The sequence below is a fragment of the Phalacrocorax aristotelis genome, chromosome 1 (assembly GCF_949628215.1).
Source record: "Phalacrocorax aristotelis chromosome 1, bGulAri2.1, whole genome shotgun sequence".
Lineage (NCBI taxonomy): Eukaryota > Metazoa > Chordata > Aves > Suliformes > Phalacrocoracidae > Phalacrocorax > Phalacrocorax aristotelis.
Genome location: NC_134276.1, coordinates 82,347,913 through 82,369,228, shown reverse-complemented (window position 1 = coordinate 82,369,228; position 21,316 = coordinate 82,347,913). Strand labels below are relative to the sequence as shown.

Below are 21,316 nucleotides of genomic sequence, written 5' to 3'. Positions count from 1 at the left end.
ACCATTATAGAAGGCTATCAGGTTGGTCAAGCATGATGTCCCCTTGTTGAATCCATGTTGACTACTTCTGATAACCTTCTTGTCCTCTACATGCCTGGAGGTCATCTGACCTCCAGAATGAACTGCTCCATCACCTTTCCGGGGATGGAGGTGAGGCTGACTGGCCTACAGTTTCCCAGGTCCTCCTTCTTGCCCTTTTTGAAGACTGGAGTGACATTTGCTTTCCTCCAGTCCTCGGGCACCTCTCCTGTCCTCCACGACCTTTCAAAGATGATGGAGAGAGGCTTGGCAAGAACATCTGCCAGCTCCCTCAGCATTTATGGGTGCTTCCCATTGGGGCCCACGGATTTGTGAGGCTCCAGTTTGCCTAGGTGATCTCTAACCCAATCCTCCTCAAGCAAAGGGAAGTCTTCCTTTCTCCAGATTTCTTCTCTCCCCTCTGGTGGCTGGGATGCCTGAGGGCCAGCCTTAGCAGTAAAGACTGAAGCAAAGGTGGCATTCAGTAACTTTGCCTTCTCTGCGTCCTGCATCACCAGGGCACTCCCTCGGTCAGCAGCAGGCCCACAGTTTTCCCAGTGTTTCTTTCACTACCGATGTATTTGAAGAAGCCCTTCTTGTTATCCTCGACATCCCTCGCCCAATGGAGTTCCAAGTGGGCCTTGGCCTTGCTCGTTGCATCTCTGCATACCCTGACAACGTTCCTATATTCCTCCTAAGTGGCCAGTCCCTTTTTCCACATACTGTAAACCTCCTTCTTCCGTGTGAGTTTCTCCAGAAGCTTTCTGCTCATCCATGCAGGTCTCCTGGCTCCTTTGCTTGACTTGTTTCTCATAGGGTTGCACTGATCTTGAGGTTGGAGGAAGTGGTACTTGAATATTGACCAGCTCTCTTGGACACCCCCTACCTTCTAGAGCCCTAACCCATGGGATTCCTCCAAGCAGGTCTCTGAAGAGGCCCAAGTGAGCTCTCCTGAACTCCAGGGTTGTAATCTGACTTGTTGCCCTGCTTCTACCACACAGGATCCTGATCTCTACCATCTCATGGTCACTGCAGCCAAGGCTATCCCCAGCCCTCACATCCTTAACCAGACCTTCTTTGTTTGTTAATATAAGGTGCAGCACCACATCTCGCCTTTTTGGCTCCTCCACCACCTGTGTCAAAAAGTTATCCTCAGTGCTCTGCGGGAACCTCCTTGATCATGCCTGCCTCGCCATGTTGCTTTTTCAGCAAGTATCGTGGTGGCTGAAGTCCCCATGAGAACTAGGGCCTGTGATTGTGAGGCTACTTCCAGCTGCCTGTAGAAGGCAAACGCCCACAACAGCGTCACCCATATTTGCCTGCCCCTTAATTTTTATCCATACACAGCTCTTTTTTCTACAGTCACCAATGTGACTTTGCCTGAAACAACTTAAATTTGCATTTTTAGGATTAAAAATGACCAGGTAAGTGCAACAGATGTGATTTATATTTAATGTTTGTATGTGCCATTTAGTAGGGCAAATCCAAAATTTCTTAAAGAGACAGGATTATGTAGCTTGGCTTCCAAATTCGTTTTTCAAAATGTGAAACAGAGCATTTAAGGTACTGTGAATAGCTACATTGCTGCTATGAACATGAACTATTTTTCCTAATTTCATTTAACAGTTTTATTTTGGACACAAATACTTTTGTTAGTGTTGGAAACCCGTGCACAATAACATAGCTCTGATTGTGAAGGACTGAAACTCTAGTTGACTAGCCTTGTCTCTCTGAAGGCAGAGTGCAATGTAAACAAGAAAACACAAACCATAAATGGTGAAAAGCTTACTTTTGAATTTTAACCTCCTGAGCTAGACTACTGAAAATTCATACTGGGAACCAACCTCAGCGTGAATGTACACCATTATTTTCATAGGAAATATAAGTTTTTCTATTCTCTGTAGTTATTGTTGAAACGCAGTGTAACAGCTTTATGCTATGTATTTGTTTCTTAGCACAAATTAAATTGTTCCTTGACTCAAATTGAAGTAAAATAAGAAACTGTTTATATTCAAATGGACAGAGTTAAAAAATAGGATGCAAACTAAACTAACCTCAATACCAATCTCTTCCTTGCTCATTCACCCCCCAGGAAGCACTGTTCCACCTCACCAAGGGAGACTTGTGCCCATCTGAGACCATCCCTTCACTAAGGAGGACCCTAGGAAGAATAGGAGGTCTTGTTGCCACTTCTGTTTCTTGAATATTAAGCAGCAACCACAGATACAAGATGGCAGGTTGTAAGCCTAGATTGCAGGTGCACATCAGTCACGTGAACTCAGGTAATCTCAGTTCTTTTGCTGTCTCTGTTTCCTTAACTTATATTTTTAAGGTAGGGCTTAGACTTCATTTCATAATACCCAAGTAACTACACCCTTAAATGGGAAATATCTGTTCCTGTTTACAGCGCTTTATGCTGTGCATTAGTAAAATGGCTACCTCTAATAATCTGTGATATTTTTGATGTCCCAATTCAGTCTATATCTCTCACCCAAGAGTTTTAATTCATGGACCCTGAAGAAACTTGTGGCTGGTATTGAATAGAATGGCCAGTGCAGAAGTCAGCAGCAGGAACGTGAAGGCTCTTGTCTGGTGTCTCTTCTTTGCGCTCTGGCCTTTCTGCCAGTAGCAGAATATCCCTAGCTACCTTCAGGATCTTGCTTGTGATGGAGACTGCTCTCATCAGCTGTATCCCATCAGGATCCTGTAGTTCCTGCTTTATAGATGAGAGTCACGTTGCATGGTCTGCTGGACCTGACGTAAAGCTATCTAGTCAGAGAGAAGAGACTTCATGAACTTTGTGTCAAACTCTTTCTCAGGAGCTGGACGTACACCAAAGAACCCCCATTCCCACAACAAATTAGCATGATCTCAAAACTCTCCATGTTCACAGCTGACTCCAGCTCCCATCGTATAGCTTATCTCATCCATGGTAAACACTGAGAACCGAAGCTTACTACTTTTTCAAGCTAGACCTAACAGAGGAGAATTTGTTCTTTTTTTTCTATTTTGAGGCTTTCTATTTTTATATTGCAATGAAAAGCAGTACCTAGGACTTAAAAGTGAACTCTGATTTCTAAATGCAGTTAACTCTCAGGGCCAAGGGACTGGAGACTGGTTCCTTGTTTTGATGTTTCCTAGACTTTTCCATCCCCTTTGGGCCAGTGAATAAATTGTCCCGTGAATAAATTGTCCCTGTGTTTTCTTGCCTGTAATATGTCTTCATTGTACTCCACAGCTGAAATGGTTTCTCAGAGAGCAGGAAACAGTTTTCCCAAATGTCTATTTGTAGTATTTTCTTGATAAGGATGGACTACTAAACTTTTCCTAGTTACATATACATAGATTTTTTTATTTAAAACTGGAATTAGTCCAATTTCTTGTTTTATCTATGTTACTCTTTAACAACATTCAGATATACACTATGAAGGTGGTGAAACTGGTTTTTACAAGAATCCATCATTGAAAGAAGGGTGATTCCTTGATCACTTTCTGAGATGCTAAAAGAGGGGACTGTAAGTATTTTAGCAGTATAAAGGAAGCCAGTGCCTTTTCATGCTGCAAATTGCTGTGTAAAGACATTTATAGCCTCCTGTAGTCATTAGGATTCCTCAGCTGGATCCAGCAATATCATGCAGAGCTGTAAAAACCATTTTAAAATTAAGGCTGCTGTCTGGTGATGCAGTCTTCAGAATAATTGTTTGATGCTTTCCAACCACACTTTACATTTTAAGCTATACCAGTGATTTTTAAAATACGTTCTGAAGGTCTGGTAGCATTTCAAGAGAGTGCACAGGGTGAGGACATGCAGAATCTAACAGCCAAACAGAGGTGAGGCTGCTGTGGCTCTGTGTCCCTTTGTCCACCATCTATCCCTGATAGGCACACATGCACGCACACTATATATGTATCATAGAATCATAGAATTGTTAAGGTTGGAAAAGACCCTTAAGATCATCGAGTCCAACCACTAACCTGTCACTGCCAAGCCCACCACTAAACCATATCCTCAAGCACCACGTCTACCCTTCTTTTAAATACCTCCAGGGATGGAGACTCAACCATCTCCCTGGGCAGCCTGTTCCAATGTTTGACAACCCTTTCGGTGAAGAACTTTTTTCTGATGTCCAACCTAAACTTCCCCTGGTGCAGCTTGAGGCCGTTTCCTCTCGTCCTATCGCTTGTTACTAGGGGGAAGAGTCCAACCCCCATATATGTGTATATGTGTGTGTGTGTATGTATACACATGGATCAACACAGACAGAGGACACACAGCAGTCACATAAACATGAGTGGCATCGATGGCCTGATCCTGTTTCTCCTCTCCTGCTGTTTAAGGTGAAAGTCAACTATAGACATCTATATAAACATATATATGTAGCATACATATGCCCACACATATACTCAGTCTAGTCTGTAGCTGCCCTGGGATTCCAGTCTCCCCAGTTGATGGCACTTGGGCATGCAGGCCCCTGAGGCACAGCCCCACTGCAGTTGCTGGTACCTCAGCCACTTGGGCCCTTCTGCCCATGGTTTGGCTCCAGTTGCTACACTCAGAGCCCTGTACACATACGTACAAGCAGAACTGGCTGCCCCTTACCCAGGAAAATAGAGCTTAACAAGAAGGCATTGCGCTGGTCTGGTGCAGGGCATGGCAAGACATTGATCAGAAATGTATTTATGTGTGACTGGCCCCTGTTATCCCCTTTCCCCCTGATTTTCCCAGGCTTGTTCTTGCCCAGTCCACCCTGACCCCTCTCTTTCCCCACCTTCCACCCGCTCCCCCAAAACACCCCATAATAAGTCTCAGATATTCCCACAGTCCCCTTAAAAACACCCCCTGGTGAGACTTGCACAGTCCCAAGGTGCTTTTCCTCATGCCCTGTAGGCTGTAACCCCAGCTGATGGGGGGTCTGGGCCAGCCCTCCCAGGGATGCCACCCCCACTGGGCTGACCCCCCCTCCTGTGATGGCCTGGGGAGCAGTGAATGGGGCTCCCCTAGCACCAGCAATGTTACTGGGGTCCCTGTGCTTGTTCATTTGGTCCTGGATGGGTCTTGTGTCTATGGTAATCAGCCCTTAATCAGCCACCCTAGTGAGGAGGCTCTGTGCTCAGGCTGTGTGTCTCTACCGAGATATTCCCCTTCTATTTCTCACCAAACCACTTCTATGTGGGTGAGGTGGTACCTGGAGTTCAGGTGTACAGCATACTTGTTTCAGTAAGGACCCTGCTGAATATTTGTTATGACATTGTTTTTCTTTTTTTGCTGGAAAGCTGAGTGTAAAGATGATTTCTTTTGGTGCTCGAGTTCTGGGATTTTCTCCCCACTGTCTTCACACTGCTCAGAGACGCTGGGCTGCCTCTCTGAAAAGCTATAGCCAAAACCTTGTGCCCCTGTGGCAGATTGCTGGGAGGCTTTCATGAAGGCTTTGAGCGATTCAGTGGGAAACAAAGAGAGTGACTGGTTCACCCTGGAAAGATGACTCGGTACCCTGGAAAGAAGGAGGTCTTGGTCTGTGTCATATTACTCTGAGTCAGCTTTATCTCTGAGAAGATCTAATGATAAAAGCATGTTTACTCAAAACAGATTTACAGGAATGGAATGAAGTCACTAAAAAAGTTAAAATCACAAAAACATATTACTAAGGGTGCACTCAAAGCAAATTCTTCTTTCCTGCTTCAGCATTTTAGGTAGCCTGTGAGGCTAATTAGCTCTTTTGCAGCCTGCTCTGTGAAGCAGTTAGAATTAAGTGATGAATTATAGTAGTCTGGCTTCTGGGTGGTTCCCAGAAAGAGCTGCTTTGGGTAATCCCCTCCATCGCTGGCTCAGGAGGGAACAAGATCCTGCCTCTCTCCTCCCGTGTCCCTGGCCCTGTTCCCTGTGGTGGGCCATGGGGCAGCACGTGGTGGTGCTGGGCCTAAGTCACTCACACCCACCGTCTCACCACCATGGCTTGATAAGCATTTCTACATACCAGTGTGTTAAGCAGGCATTAAGCTGCTCCCCTCAGGTTTTGGTACTCTTAACAGTGACTTAAAAGTTTTATTTCATGAGAAAAGAGAATAATGGAGGGTTTTTTTTCCCCATATTGATTGTACTTGCTATATGCTTTCCAGAGAAGCTACCAGGTCTATAAACACAAGGAAAGAGGAACAGGGTGCCTGGGCACTGTGATCTTTTACTGTCTAATCAATTAAAGGTAACAGCTCCTAGGACCTGGCCAGAGTCTGGTTTCTTACTGAGTTTGTTTCATTTCACTGAACTGGAAGTGGTCTCTTATGGAATGAAAATATTGTCGAGGGAAAGCTCAAAGCAAAGGAAGTAAGCTTATTAGAAATTCTGAGTGTAGGATCTGTTTTTAGAACTTGAAGTATTCAACACTTGGTTCAAATTAAAGCACAAGCCCCTAGGCTGAATCTGTGACAAAAACTGAAGGAAAGGATGAAAGGTAGACTGACCTTCAGATATTAAAATTAATGATTCTTTTGTATTTAGGAGGAAATTAGAAAGGCCTTTTGCCCAAAATGGAGTGAAATTAGTTGATTCAAGGTGACCCTTTCAGTTCATGGCACTGTTAGTTATCCTGTAGTATGAAGCAGCCAGAATCGTGAGGATAACATCACCAGAAAGGTATATTGGTTCATGCTTAGTAAGATTGTCCTGAGTTGCGAACCATTAAACTGTATTTCAAATATCAACATTTAACCTGAAACAGTGAGCCAGTCTTGAAATTAGAACAGTTTTTATTACATAACGATGGGAGTGCTTGCAGGTATTTGAAATACCAACCATCTGTTGCACCAACATCAGCTGAAGTCCTCGGATTTGACCTACCTAAATACTTTCTGCAGCTGAAGTGTATAACCCCATGATTATAAATACTGAAGGTTGAGGTGTGTAGTTGCTGGTGTGTATGGGCTTGCTCCGCTGAAGTAAAATATTTTGTTTGTTCCACCTGTTGGCTCTTGCTATAGGTGTTGGCTGAAAGCAATGTATTCATGCCAGAAGATCTTCTGTTAGAGAAAGGAGAATTGGTGTCATGGCTTCAGTCCTTGCTTGGTTGACTTTTTCTCAACAATTTATTTCTTTATCTTTGAGACTATCTTATGTGAACCTGAGCTGAGGTTGAGCCAAAAGTTCTGATGTCATTGGTGGGACTGTCAGGCCGTTCAGTTTTTTCTTTTAAAATGCAAGGAGGTTTTGCCAGTGACTTCTGTGTTGATAACGTTTTTTGAAAATCCTTAAGGATTGAAATGAAGAAGCAGGAACTTGGCCTTTTTAAAGGCCAAATATTTTTTTTTCCTATTGATAAATGGGCTTGGGCAGTTGGTAATCAATAGTTACAACCTTTTGAATGCTTGTGGGATGATTCAACAGATACAGAGCAGTTGTTTCTAAGAGTGGTTCTGGCGGTGGCTGGAGAGGAATATGTGTTCTCCTGGGCAATGATTATGCTCCACCAATCTTTCAAATCTGGTAAGACTCAAAATAATGTGTAAAAACTCTATTTAGTAAATTAAGGTCAGAAACTATTATTAGCTTTTGTTTGTAGTTCAAGCATGATGTCATATTTGGCATAGTGCTACTGAAAAACTCCCAGCTCATGGCTCAGCTCTGTTCTTTCTCAACCTGGTGTCTTCAATGTCTGCTCTTGAGGCCGCCTGTCTCTCCGAAAGAGGAGTGGTTTTTGTGATACCAGCTTTTTAGGGGCTGATTCAGTGTTATCACCCTCATGGGAAGAGGGACAGGAGGCTTTGCTTAGAGCTGGTCATGACTACATGATTTCCAGCCACCTTATCCTTACATAAAACTGGATTAAACAGCTTTGACTTTTTATGCTGGCATAAGGTCCTCTAAGGCCATTCCAGCTAGATGGCCCCGGGCTTTGTGGGAGAGGTACACAGAACTTGCTTCTGCATTTTTTGATGTTTTTTTCCCATCCTTCTATTTATACTGCTAAATAACTGTAGTAATTTGGGGTTAAAAGAGGCTTGAGGAAGCATAATATCAACAAAAACATATGTTTGGAACTGTAAAGCATTGCAGGAAACAATGTTCTTCCAAGTTTCATGAAGCTGCAGTACGTTAACTGCCTTTTTGTAACATCTTTTCCAGTCTTGGCTTTTCACACAATCAGGACAGAAGCTGCTGAATTTTGGAGTAACTATGTTAAGTAAAAGTCACTATAATTGTGGAGGAACAATTTGAAGTTTTCATGACTATTTAATTGAATAAAATTTTTTTAATCTATCAAGAGCTTGAGAGCCTCCTGTATATTGTATCTGTTTAAGTTTAATTTACTTTTGTTACAGTCAGATATAAACCAGATCTATTCATTGGAAAGTCAAGTATAAGGGAAGGGGAATATTATTCTTCATACACTAAGAAAAAAATTTCTTTCAAACCGGAGACATCGTCAGTTCATGAAGACAATCTTACAGATTTTGTTAAATCATTATTTCCCTTGTTTCTGAGTTCTTTGGCCAAGTATGCAGAAGTGTTTAGCGAGAATACTGTAGGGTTTGCAGTTAAAGGTAAAACACATCTTTGTCAAATGACTGTTTTTTTTTTAATCTTCTATTTGCTGGCTGAAATGTCCTCTTTACCCTTTGTGCATAAAAATGTTTTCTTCCAAACGTGGAGCTTTATTGTCTAACAATGTTGAAAAAGATGCAATAGTTTGAGGGGCAGAATAGCTAATATACAGTATTGGAGTAATGGCAGATTTAAAGCCTGGTAACTTGTGAATTAATAGGACTGTGAAAGAAAGCCTCATAATACTAGAAAACAAACACTCCCCCATTCCCGAAGGAGCTGTACAATATGTTTATAGACCTGATGTGTCCTGAGAGAAGGCATTTCACACCATTATTGCATTATGCAGAGCAGAAGAAATATTGAAGAATCGTAAAATGTCCTGAGTTGGAAGGGACCCACAAGGACCATCAAGTCCAACCCCTGTCCCTGCACAGGACAACCCCAAATTCACACCATATCTCTGAGGGCGTTGTCCAAGTGCTTCTTGAAGAGCGTCAGGCTTGGCACCGTGACTGCCTCCCTGGGGAGCCTGTTCCAGTGCTCCACCACCCTCTGGGTGAAGAACCTTTTCCTAATGGCCAACCTAAACCTCCCCTGGCACATCTTCCTGCCATTCCCTCGGGTCCTGTCATTGGCCACCAGAGAGAAGAGATCAGCGCCTGCCCCTCCTCCTCCCCTTTTGAGGAAGCTGCATACCGCGATGAGGTCTCCTGTTGGTCTCCTCTCCTCCAGGCTGAACAAACCAAGTGACTTTAGCTGCTCCTTACACAGCTCCCCCTCTAAACCCTTCACCAACTTTGTGGCCCTCTTCTGGAGACTCTCTAGTAGCTTTATATCCTTAATGTACTGTGGTGCCCAAAGCTACGCACAGTACTCAAGGTGAGGCCGCATCAGCGCAGAGGAGAGTTGGACAATGGTCTCCCTCGACCAGCTGCAATGCAGTGCTTGATGCACCCCAGGACATCGTTGGCCCTCTTGGCTTCCAGGGCGCGCTGTTGGCTCGTGTTCCACTTGCTGTTGACCAGAACCCCCAGGTCCCTCTCCGCAGAGCGGTTCTCCAGCCTCTCATTCCCCATTCTGTATGTACATCCAGGGTTGCGGTGCCCCAGGTGTAAAATCTGGCACTTGGCCTCGTTAAACTTCATACAGTTGGTGATTGCTGAGCTCTCCAGCCTGGCCAGACCCTCTGCAGGGCCTCTCTGCCCTTGAGAGTGTCAACAGCTCCTCCCAGTTTTGTGCTGTCAGTAAACTTAATTAGTATTCCTTCCAGTCCTGCATCCAGGTCATTTACAAAGAGATTAAAGAGTACCAGCCCCAAGATGGATCCCTGTGGAACCCCACTAGTCACTGGCCGCCAGCCCAGTGTAACCCCATTTACTGTGACCCTCTGAGCCTGATCCATCAGCCAATTGCTCACCCACTGCTTTACGTGTTTACCCAGCTGTGTGCTGGGCATTTTGTCCAGGAGGACACTGTGAGAGACGGTATTGAAAGGTTGACTGAAACCCAAAGAGAACGCATTAACTGGCTTCCCTCGGTCAACTAGGTGGGCGACCTTGTCATAGAAGGAAATAAAATTTGTTAGGCAGGACTTTCCCCTCGTGAACCCGTGCTGGCTGGGACGAATGACTGCATTGTCTTTCAGGTGTTTTTCAGTAACTCCCAGAATAATTTTTTCCATAATTTTGCCAGGCACAGAAGTGGGACTGACGGGTCTGTAGTTACCAGGGTCATCTCTGTTGCCCTTCTTGAAGGTTGGGACAACATTTGCCAGCTTCCAGTCAACTGGGACCTCCCCAGATTCCCAGGAGCATTGGAAAATCATTGAGAGAGGTCCCACTATGACATCAGCCAGCTCTTTAAGTACCCTTGGATGAATCCCATTGGGCCCCATCGACTTACAGGGATCCAGCCGGAGCAGCAAGGCCTGCACAAGCTCAGGGTTGATTGGGAGTTTATCATTCCCACAGTCATGGTTCTCTAGCCCAGGGCTCTGGGGGTCCCTGAGCCCACCATCACTGTTGAAGACTGAGGCAAAGCAAGCATGAATTGTCTCTGCTTTGTCTACGTCCCTGCTTGTGAGGTGACCATGCTCATCAAGCAAGGGGCCAGTGTCGTTTCTGGCCTGCCTTTTGCCGTTAATGTATTTTAAAAAGCCTTTCTTATTGTGCCTCACCGTACTGGCCAGCTTCAACCCTAACTGAGCTTTGGCCGCACTTATTTCCTCCCTGCAGTGGCAAACAGCATCCCCCATAGTCCTCCCATGTCACCTGACCTTGCTTCCACTGGCCATATACTTTCTTTTTTCTCCTATTTGTAGAAGAATATCCCTGGTCAGCCAAGCCATCCTTTTGCCTTGCCTCCTTGACTTCCTACACTTTGGGATTGCCTGCTCCTGTGCTTTTAGGAGGTGGTACTTAAAAAGCAACCAGCACTGGTGGACCTCAGCACCTTCAAAAGCTGTTTCCCAGAGGACCTTGCTAAGTAGTTCCCTGAGCAGCCTGAAGTCTGCTCTCCTCATGTCCAGAGCTGAGGTCTTGCTGGCAGTTTTCCTCCTGCCACCATAGATTTTAAACATGACTGCTTCATGGTCACTGTGGCCAAGGCAGCCCCGATCTCCACCCATGAGGCCCTCTCTGTTACTAAGCAACAAGTCAAGGAAGGCACCTTTCCTGGTCGGTTCCCTTAGTACCTGTACCAAGAAGTTGTTGTTCAGATGGTGTAGGAACCTTCTAGACCTGTTTGTCCCAGCTGTGTGGTATTCCCAGTTGTCATCTGGCAAGTTGAAGTCCTCCATAAGAACAAGGGTGGATGACTTAGAGGCACACCTTAGTTCCTTAAAGAATAACTCATCAGTGTCATCCTCCTGGCTGGGTGGCCTATAGTAGACAATTTATTTTTCTGTCCCTTAATCTTTACCCAGAGGCTCTCAACTGTGCCATCACCAACTGCAAGAAGTAGATACTGGAGATAAAAAGAAGGGTAAATATTACAGAGTTGTAACTTATATTTACAGCTGTCTACTCTCTACATTAAAGCTAAAATTCATGAATGAAGAAGCATAGCTTTACAGGCAAATGGACAGAAAATGCAGCCCAATGAATTGTCTTGCCTTCATTACAGAAATGAGGGGCCAGGGTATTGCCAATTCCTAGACAAGATGGCTGATGCTGTTGTGTCTCAACCTGAGGTGGCTCTTAAAAGACAACCTGACTGTCCCTCGTGCATGCTCTGCAGCATTCTTAGCCATATGAGCACCGTGCCAAGAACTTGGACCAACCCTTGGGGCTGCAGAGATTATGTGTGGACCTAGTCTTGCCAGTGCCCACTGCAGGTTGGATGTTCTCTTCGCTGGACATCTGACTACAGAGATAGAAACAAACCTTCCCTGAACAGTATGACTTACAGAAAACAGTTGACAGCCTGGTTTTGTGGAAGGCTTTTACTGACAGTCACTTAAGATAAACAACATCATTCCTTTGTGGTTTTGGAACTCATGAGCAATGACTTGGTGTTGGACTATTCTGTTTTAAGCTTTTAGACCATAATGGCAGTGTATGTGTTGTGCAAGTAATGTTTTTTTTGTGTGAGTTTGTCAAAACTCTAACAGGTGTATTAAAGGCAGTACTGTATTGTAGTGTGCGATAAATAGTGGAGGTGAAGTAAACGTTCATCTCGTGGGTGTCTGTAAAAGTAGTGCCTTGAATACTCAGCATAGCCTGGAAAATAGTCCTTATGTGACCTGTCTCTCTTGCTATACCTTCTCCTTTTTTGCAGTTGGAGTGAAGCACTTGGTTGACTCTTTCTGTGAAACCTAATCTAATATTAAAATGTCCAATTTTAAGGGCTCTGCAGAAGGTAACTGCACATGAAGTCCTACTCCATCTCTCAGCATCAGTAGCGCTAGCATGGACAGTAAGCATCTCATAGTGTGCAAGGAATAGTATCAAAACAAAGCATTACCAAGACAGCTAACAAATATCACCACTTCATGTACACAATTACGTTTTATAACTAAATAAGCAGTTTTAAAGAGTACAGTGGTTTTTACTTTACAAAAAAGAAAAAACTTTTCCTATGAAAACTTTTAAAGCTTAACACTAGGAGAGGTGTAAAATGTTCCCTGTATAATTGTGTTCAAGCTAACATTATGATGTTTTAGAGATGGTTTTCCAAATACAACAGCTGGGGTTTTTTGTGTGTAAGTGGTCTTAGTTTCTAAATAATGTTGAGACTTCAGAAGAGGAAATATGAAAACTGTAATGTAAATATTTTTAATCTCAAAAGCATGTTGCTCCTGCTATCTAATATACATACACAAAAACATCTCTCTCTATATATATTTCTGAATGTGCTGTCAGGTGCTATAGGCTAATGTTTACTGAGAGTTTGTAAGTGTGAGTCAGAGGAGCTGGCAGCTCTCTGAGCCTGTTCAGTGCTCTGCTTCACAGCCTTCCAGATCAGAAGGCGCCAGGATGTATTTTGCTCTGCCTGCCCCAAGCACTTACAACCTCAACGGGCTGCAAAGAAAGGACAGAATGTGACAGTGCTGCAGGACACTCGTGCAGTAGTTGATCTAACTTCCTGCAGTAATTAATTTATCTACTGTGGTTTCATCACATTTCTGAGTATTAAATAAACCCAGACATTTATAGCTGATATTAAGAAACCACTTGTTTTATGACCCAGCAGTAATTTTTTTTTTTGTGACTGTCCTACCAAGTAGCCAATAATGGAATCAAGAAAATGGTTCCTGGATCTCTGCTGACTTTCTGTTTAATCATGTTGCTCTTGGTAAGGAAGTTGGAAGTTGGAAGGAGCTTCCTGTCTGTTACTGACACATGCAGAGTCCAGAATAATTGTGAAAATCAATAAGCTACGGAGCATGTTACCAGCTTTAAAATACAACTCCCACCCTGCTCCCTGAAGTTGAATGTCTACAGAAGGCATTTTGTGAAATTCACTGTCTTAACTTCTTACTTAAGGAGTCTTCTAAAGGAGCCCCAAATACACCAAGCTGTTACAGGATGCTCACCACAGTCTGACAAGGCTTTGAATTCTGCCAGCTTCCCAACAGAATATTATGCCAGAAGTACCTCTCTCTTTTTCCTTTTTTTCATTCTTTTCCCTGCTGAGGTGCAGTAGCTTCATTTGGAGTAGAAGATGTCTAAGGCTCTTTCATAGTGCTTCGGGCAAATAATTGAGCAGTCCAAGTTCCAGCAGTTTATAGTAAATAATAATAAAAAAACTCTATAAATGTGATGCATGCACATTAATTTTCCTCCTTAACTGTGCATCTTATATGCTTGTGATGCTGGATTTGTGTAAAGTAGTTCCAAAAATGACAGCAGCATCTCCTTACCTTATTCCTGGTGCATCTATTCCCAGCAGTATCTGCTGACTTTTCCTATCAAAGGAAGCTTGTGTTGCCCTTGGGTTTTTTGTGCCAGTGTTGCAGAATCAGCTGATACAAACCAGGGAATTTTATTTATTTTATGGCTAACGCAATGGTGAACTGAAGTTTTTGTAGTTTGCCTTAATTTTCACAGTGTTCAGTCTCTGTTCTCATTTTCTAAAAATTCTTGAATAGCTATTCTTTACTGCCATTTCATGGTACACATATAATGAAGTAGAAGAGGTCCATTTTCCTGCTCCACTGCGTCCCGGCGTATTGTTCGCAAATCTTGACGAGGAAGGTTGCATATGCAGGGTTATCCAAGTGCCAGAGGTGTCCTCACTGGACTACAAACTCTGTAACTGCATCACCTAGAAAGTACTTTTGACTTTCTAAAATTCAGGATGGGTTTAACTGAACTTGAGATTTCTTCGGTTAATTGAATGCATGGTGGAGAAAACCTGTAGCGATTATTGCATGATGGATGCCAGGGAAAAATTTTTATATTTATGTTCGATGAGAGCAGGCAATTTGATGAAATGCAATCTCCATTGCCACCCTTCTCTCACCATGCTTGTTAAATCTGAGCACATATCCAGTTGTTAAGGTTTTGTTCCTCCACATCTTTCAGCCTTGGAATTGGGGTGGCAGGAAATCCAGCTGAGGCACTGTTATTTTTGTTCACCATACAGAGTTTATATTTTAAAAATAAATAAAGTTATTTTTACAAAAGGGCAATAACGCGTGTGAACATAGCATAGAAAAATCACAGAGGAGACATCAAATCCTTAAATGTTAAATAATCTGCTTTACAAATTAGAAGAGTTACGCCAGTTTGCATCCTATCTGGGACCTTTCTGCAGTGAGAATTTAGAAGCTAAAACGTGTGTTTCACAATAGACCGACAATGGTCAACCGTATATATTTCTGCTTTTGCATTTTTCTTTTTTTGAAATGCAGATACAGAAAGAGACCTTCCCTCCATGTTCTTCAGATTTATATCTGCTCTATTCCAGAATAACGTATTAGACTTTAAGGCAAGAACAGAATATGATGATCCAGGCTGACATGTGGTGAGACCAAGTGTTCCTGTATCTACCCCAGCATCCTGTGGCTGAAATAAAACAACTTGTGATTTTTGTTTAAATACAAATTTAAATGCATTAAAAGCAAATGAACACTTACACTAATTTTTGTTAAATGCTTTGGCTCCAGATGTCAGATACATAGCCTGTTTGAAAATTGGATTCCCTTTTTTCCCTTAGTTTCCTATTTTTCATACTGAATAGAAAATGTGTTATTGTGGTCCTGGATGAAACCTTACTAAATGTCTGGCTTGTTCATAGTAAAAGTAAGGGCATAATAAAAACAGTTGAAAACCTGAGAGCCTCTGCTCCCCAAAATCCTGTCCTTTGGCTGGCACAGAGGTTTAAGTTTGAGGCAGAAGAGGTATCCCGTGTCATCTGACAACCATTCCCGAGATGGGAAGACCGTATGTTGAAAACACGAGTAGTCAGGGGAAAAGCATTAGGAAACCAAGCACGAAATCAGAACAAGTACTAGGAACAGGATCGGTGGAGAGAAAATTGCAGCCAAGGGGATGTTCAGGCTAGGATGTTGGCAGGATAGGGCTGGGAACTGTTACCAAAGAGACTATCTTTTCTTTGTATTGTGTAGAAGGGAAAAGGACAGTGCATACTTTTTGTAAAAGAGTTGGGCTTTGTCAGACAAACGCTCAACTCCATTGTGATTTCTTTTGCTGACACAAGTAACCTGCAAAAGCAGAAGTTTGTCTTTATTTATTATATCTATATATATATTTATGTTATATATAATTGTGCATTTATATTTTATTTATTTATAGAAATCAATATAATTACATTTATATAAATTAATTCATAAATATATTAAATTATATTTTATAAGACGTTAATAAATATGTACTTTATATAAATTATATATTTATACAGTAAGTTATATAATATATGATTACTAGAATATTACATTAATAAATTATGTATTTATATAAAATATTTATGGGACAGAAATGCATAAATGCTTATATGCACTATATGCACACCTGTAGGCATGCATGTAATTTACTTCTCTGTTACAGCAAGTTAACCAGATGGAGTTAGTAGTGAAGGTCAAAATCTAATAAGGTTATCTGCTTCAGCATAATGTATTCCATTTCAGTACTAAAATGGTAAAGCAGGGCTAGGCATCTAAGCCAATAGACATGAAAAAATAATGAATACGTTTTCTACTGATTGGCCAAGTTCATTCTTGCTCAAACTTCCTTGGCTCCTAAAATAAAATAACTATTGACCTACTTCTAAAAATATACAGGATCAGGTAATATCTTAATTCTGATTTCTTTTGTTCAAACTTTGAACAAAAGTCGCTTGCAGCTGGCAAATAAACCCTGGTAGGGAACAGTGCCATTGTGAAATGCTGCAGACTGAAAAAAATCACCTGCTTGTCCTGGGATGAGTGCCATTGCTGTCTGATGGAAACATCAGGCTGGTCTCCCAGACTCTGAATGGGATGCAGATGTTTCCAATGGGAGAGGGATTTACCTTTATAGCATAGGGGATGATGCAGCAAGAGGTGACACTTAGTGTTTTGCATGTGACTTCTTGTGTCAGAACATAGGACTGGTTTTTTTTTCCCCTCTTCTCTAAAGGCGAACACACAATCTGGTAAATATTAGAAGAAGATTGCTCATGTACTGGAAGAGATTCAGGGCAGCTGTTTGTTTTGGCTGATTCAAATTTAAAATAAATATTCCTAAGAAAATAATAGGAAAATATATGTAGAATATTGTACCTTTGGCATTTATGGTACGATGCACTAAGTTCTCATTAAAGTTATCATCATGGTTTTTACATAGTAGTTGGGCACTTAGTCAAAACAATGTGTGCTCACAAATAACTAGGCCTGTGCCTGGAGTATTCAAGCAATACGTGATATTGGTTTTCCTTATTGCCCATGTTTGCTCCTTTTTTTCATGTGTGTTGGGCATCAGGTCTGTGAGCTAGGTCCAATGTTCGACTCCAGTTACTGGATCACTTCTTTCCCGATTATTCCTCACAGTCCTTTCTGCACAATCCTTTGTAATCTATATTGAAACTGGGCTGCAGCTGACTTTCCAGGGTGGACTTAACTGAAAAGGGAAGTTGAGCAGACTGATGTTTTCCCATTTTTAGTCTTTATGTCCTTTTGGAACCCAACTCGAAGGTGAGAGAGCAAAAACAAAATACACATCAGTTAAAATACACATCAGGATAAACATGGTCCTCAGGAAATGCTGCAGCCTGCGGATCACAGGTAGAGGTATTATATTAATATCGGTTGCAGTCTCTAAATCCTTTTGCCCTGCTTCAGCAGGCTGCTACCAATAGTCAATTCATCCTGTAGGATATTGCTAGATGCTTTTTATTCCATCCATTTCCAACCAGTTCCTACCCTCCATGGGTGCGAGGAGGTTTATGGGCCCTGCCCTGTCACCTTGCCTCCCCTTCGAACTTGAATCCTTGGTTGAAATCTGGATCTTCTTGTAGACCTCATTCCTTGCATATTTGTTTAATTTCATGCCGAATTGACTGTCTTCCTGCTCTGGGCTTTGCTTTGATGTGACCACATTTTGTTTCCATTATTTAAAGTTGCAGAAAACCTATTGCCTGTTTCCTTGTAATTCCTTAATTTAGTATGTTTTAATGTCTCTGTCCATGTTTCTTTCCTGTGTATATAATGTCAAATAGAGAATAAAATCCAGGATGATATAAAGAAAAGCTTTATCAGCATTAGCATGTGGATAGCTCTGTTATTTCTGGGCAAAGACCACAAATGAGTTATTCAAGACATGATAAACGAAGGCGACACTATTGTAAGAAACTTCTCTATCATGCATAACCCACATAAATCACTGTATATGGGCAGAGGAATACTTTAAAGAAATCTAAATTCTTGTTGTGACTAGAGTGAATTCAAAATATAGATGTTAGTTTATTAGAACAATCAAATTGATTAAACAAGTTGACATTTTTTAGAGCAGTTTGGGTGTGACGAAGTCTTACCAAAGCAAGAAAGTCTCTGGGAGGTGCTTGACTAGATAGGATTGCTGGCTAGCTCCTTTGAAGACTACATCTCCATCTCCAGTTTGTCTGTTGTGAAGCCATCAACTCCAGAGTCCTTGGGCCTGAGGCAGGAGATGCCCTAACTAGGACTACCCTGAAGTCAGGGCTTTCTGTCCCCTTTCTCACCTGTCTTCTCATTCCCCACTTTTGTCCTAGCACCCTTAGTGCAACCCAATTAGGCATACTGTCATTGCATCTATAGTGGCAATGTTTATTTTGCTGAGCAGACACAAGACGAATCAAAGAGCTTGTGTATTTTTGGCAGAACAACATATCAAGGTCAGGGTTGATTTATAATGTCTTTTATGAGGGTCCAGTTTCGTCAAGAAAAAAAATAAATGCGCCTGAAGCACGCAGGCAAGACCCACAAAGGGCTGGTGAGCCAGCACACGTGATTTTTGTTGACTCTAATGCAGCCTCTTTCATATCATTTAGCCTGGATCACTGGCATGCCTTGTCCCTTTGCTCCAGGGTCCCCTGGGAGCTGTGAACAACCATACCTATTGCATCTGCTTGAAGGCCCACTCTTTCCAAGACTGAATTATTTAGCTTGATGCAATTTGAGCTTGGAAAACTTCTCTGGTGATCTAAAGGACCACCTTTCAGTCTTGCAGAGACGCCACCAGTCAGCCTTAATTTGGTGATGAAAGTTAGTAGGAGGGAAGTTACTCTTCCCACTTTTCACCACACTGAGTCTGGTTTGTCCAGTGCCTCCAACCATAACATTTTTATTCTGTGAAGTGGAGGAAAATAACATCTTCCTCTGAGACACTTATTTAAAATAAGCAGCTGATTTGAAGCTCACGAGTGATCTGGAACATTGAGAGAAAATCTGAAGGAGACATTAATTGTGGTTTCGGGGATGGGACATATTTGACTGTATTTGTGATCTGATCCTTAAAAAAAAGAGAAAAAAGCTGGGCACAGTTCTGATTTCTAATGTCTAGTTTTTTCACAGCTGATGGTAGGTTTGCACCTTAGGAATAAGATGTTGGGTTTATAGCAGATAATTTTGTACAAACACAGTTCAGTAGCCGTCAAAAATGCAAATATCTTTTAGGAATTATAGAGAAGAAATAAAGAGCAAAACAGAAACAGAGCTTTTGAAGCTGTTGCCTGATCCGTCCTTGCCTCCTCTGCTTTGGTTTGCCTGGGAGCAGTCCCAGGGCCACAAGCAGGATTCATTTTAGGTGAAACTCATCCAAAAGATGCATTCAGAAAAAACCTAGTATGCAAATGAGCATTTAGTCTGATCTATTCCAAAATACCTTTTCCCCAGCATAGGTATATAGAGTCAGGTCCTCTGCTCTGCGCACCTGCCCCTCTGGTGCTGCAGTACTTGCTGATGTGGAGGTAGCTGGAGAAGCTCCTGCTCTGGGCTGGTGATGCTGCCATATGGTGAGCCTGCCATAGAGCTGTGCTTGCTATGTGCTTGTGCTCCTCTCCAGGTATCTCCAGGTACTGGTGACTTGATACTGGGCCAGGCTAGACCTTTGGTCTGTTATGTCTGTGTGAACGATATCAGGATCTTAATTTTAATGGAGACATTAATAGAGATATTACTGAGACAGAGTTACTGAAAAATAACATTGGCTGTATTCTTTTTTCTTTTTTGGTCATTTGAGCAGTAAGGACCTTACCAGAAGCAGTGCATTTGTTGCATCCCTTTCTCAATGTAAGAAGGGGGAACATCCATCCTGTTGCTAATACAGTCCATATCCTATATTAAGAACAATCTTACCTCTCTTACAAGAACTGGCTTTACTGATGCTGTTAGTGAAGGCCTGGGAATGGGGTCCCCTGGCCAAGCTGTGCTCCAACACTATCCGTCCTTGAAATTTTCCATCCATAATCTTTTAATCTCAGAGGATGTTTTCTGCCTCCTGGTGATGCTCAATCTTAATTCACTCTGTACAGCATAACTTGAATATAGTGTCATAGCTAATTGCCACCATCTGCTTGTGAACCACAACAGTTTTTTCTACTGCATGTCACAACAGCAACTGAACTCTGGCTACTTGAAATCTGTCCAGGAGCAGATCCCTAACTCAGATCCTCCAAGTTACTCTCCACTCACTCCATGTACTACTTAGAATCACAGAATCACAGAATGGTGTGGGTTGAAAGGGACCTTAAAAGATCATCTAGTCCGACCCCCCTGCTGTGGGCAGGGACATCACTAGATCAGGTTGCTCAAAGCTCCATCTTGCCTGACCTTGAACACTTCTAATGATGGAGCATCCACAACTGCTTTGGGCAACCTGTTCCAGTGTGTCACCACCCTCATCATGAAAAAATTTATTCCTTATATCCTACTTAAATCTACCCTCTTTCAGTTTGAAACCATCACCCCTTGTCCTGTCACTACAGGCCCCGGTAAAATCCTTCTCTCCATCTTTCTTATTAAGTCCCCTTCAAGTACTGGAAGGGCACAATAAGGTCTCCCTGGAGCCTTTTCTTCTCCAGGCTGAACAACCCCAACTCTCTCAGCCTTTCTTCATAGGAGAGGTGTTCCATCCCTCTGATTGTTTTTGTGGCCCTCCTCTGGACCCGCTCCAGCAGGTTCATGTCGTTGTGCTGGGGACGCCAGAGCTGGATGCAGTACTCCAGCTGAGGTCTCACAAAAGCAGAATAGAGGGGGAAGAGTGGAGCAAAGAGGGAAACTTATGCACTTACCTTTTGGTGACCTGCTTATATCAGTCCCACCTAGCCTCCAGTGGAGGTAGCATATACATGTTATGTTTTGGGGGCCACAAACTCATCTGAAGTTCCTGGAGAGCAATCCTTGAGGACAGTTAATAATGGGAGCATTTAAATTTCTTGATGCGTAACAGCCATTCAGTTTGAGGCACCTTTTTGGTGCAGTGCCCAAACCACATGCCATGAGGCTGAAGGAAGGTGTCAGCAGCAGCAGCAGCAGGTTGGCAGCAGTTTGAAATGAAGGGGGATGGGTACAGACGCACAGAATACTTGGATAGTCCTGATTGCTCTAGTAATCACAGAAGAAGTGGATGTTTTAACACAGGATACTATGCAGAAATAAAGACTGCAGAGAGGACTTAGGCTCCATGCATCTTACTCAGACAGACTTTCTTTCTCATCCAGGTATCCTAATGAATTGCCTGCAATGGCCCTGCCTACACAAGCAGTGAGGTTTTGTGCAGGTGCTGGTCCTATTTATCTCAAGGTAATAGGCCTTGGTACACTAGCGCATCAAACTTGGTT

At 42.6% G+C, this 21,316-nt stretch overlaps 1 protein-coding gene across 3 annotated transcripts in view; it reads left to right on the top strand.

The window, feature by feature from the left end:
• Nucleotides 1-21,316, top strand: part of ARHGAP6 (Rho GTPase activating protein 6) — a 342,719-nt gene that overhangs the window by 29,425 nt on the left and 291,978 nt on the right. For 2 of the 3 annotated variants that reach the window (XM_075095462.1, XM_075095459.1), the window contains exon 2: nucleotides 2,111-2,300. The exons of the other annotated variant lie outside the window; for it this stretch is intronic. The gene's annotated coding sequence lies outside the window, so the exon portion shown is untranslated. The remainder of the gene's footprint in view (nucleotides 1-2,110; nucleotides 2,301-21,316) is intronic. 3 annotated transcript variants of the gene reach the window in all.